At 37.8% G+C, this 1,065-nt stretch overlaps 1 pseudogene; it reads left to right on the plus strand.

The window, feature by feature from the left end:
* Positions 1-228: 228 nt before the first annotated feature.
* Positions 229-719, plus strand: LOC127684780 (high mobility group protein B1-like; annotated as a pseudogene).
* The last annotated feature ends 346 nt before the right edge of the window (positions 720-1,065 follow it).

A 1,065-nucleotide genomic window follows, 5' to 3' on the forward strand; every position in this document is an offset into this window, starting at 1 on the left:
TTGGTGCATAATTGTTAAGAGCAGCAGTGTACTTTGGTGGATTTTTCGTTTGACAAGTACTTAGTGTCCTTCTTTATCTCGTCCGATTAGTTTTGATTTAAAATGTATTTTGTCAGATATTAAAATAGCTATGTTAGCTTGCTTCTTAGGTCCATTTGCTTAAGATATCTTTCTCTTCCTTTTACTCTGAGGTGTTATCTATCTCAGGGTTGATATTTCTTTGATGCAATGTGGAAGACCATGTCTACTAAAGACGAGGAGAAATTTGAAGACGTGGCAAAGGGTGATAAGGCTTGTTATGAAAGAGAAATGGAAACCTACATCTCCCTGAAAAATGGAGAGAAGTTTAAGGACCCCAGTGCTCCCGAGAAGCCTTCTTCAGCCCCTTCTTGTTCTGTTCTGAGTACCACCCAAAAGTAAGAGGTAAGCATCCCGGCTTATCCGTTGATGATGTTGCAAAGAAACTAGGAGTGATGTGGAACAACACTGCAGCAGATGGCAAGCAGCCCAATGAGAAGAAGGCTGCCAAGCTGAAGGAGAAATACGAGAAGAATATTGTTGCCTGCAGAGCCAAAGGAAAACCTGATGCAGCAAAAAAGGGGGTAGCCATGTCTGAGAAGAGCAAAACGAAGGAAGAGGAAAATGAGGAGGAAGATGAAGAGGATGAGGGAGAGGAGGAAGAAGAGGGAGAAGAGGATGAAGAAGATGATGATGAATAAGTTGGTTCTAGGACAGATTTTTCTTGACTATAAAGCATTTAACCCCCTGTACACAACTCACTCCTTTTTTAAAGAAAAAAATTGAAATGTAAAAAAAAATAGATTCTGTTTTCTCATCCATTATATTAGTTTGCATCATTTTATTGGTGCATTGAGACTACTGATGATTAGAATTATTAAAGAACACTGGTTATAGATCCCTGTTATTTTTTTTCTCATAGCATGGGTGAGTTCTCGTGAATGTCTGAGAGTGTGTATGTGTTTTCCTTTTATATATGATTGTCTCTTTGATTATTTATTTCTTGTGTTTTATTGACTGTAGTTAACCTTTTCATGTTAAAGATTT

Source organism: Apodemus sylvaticus, chromosome 5 (genome assembly GCF_947179515.1).
Source record: "Apodemus sylvaticus chromosome 5, mApoSyl1.1, whole genome shotgun sequence".
Lineage (NCBI taxonomy): Eukaryota > Metazoa > Chordata > Mammalia > Rodentia > Muridae > Apodemus > Apodemus sylvaticus.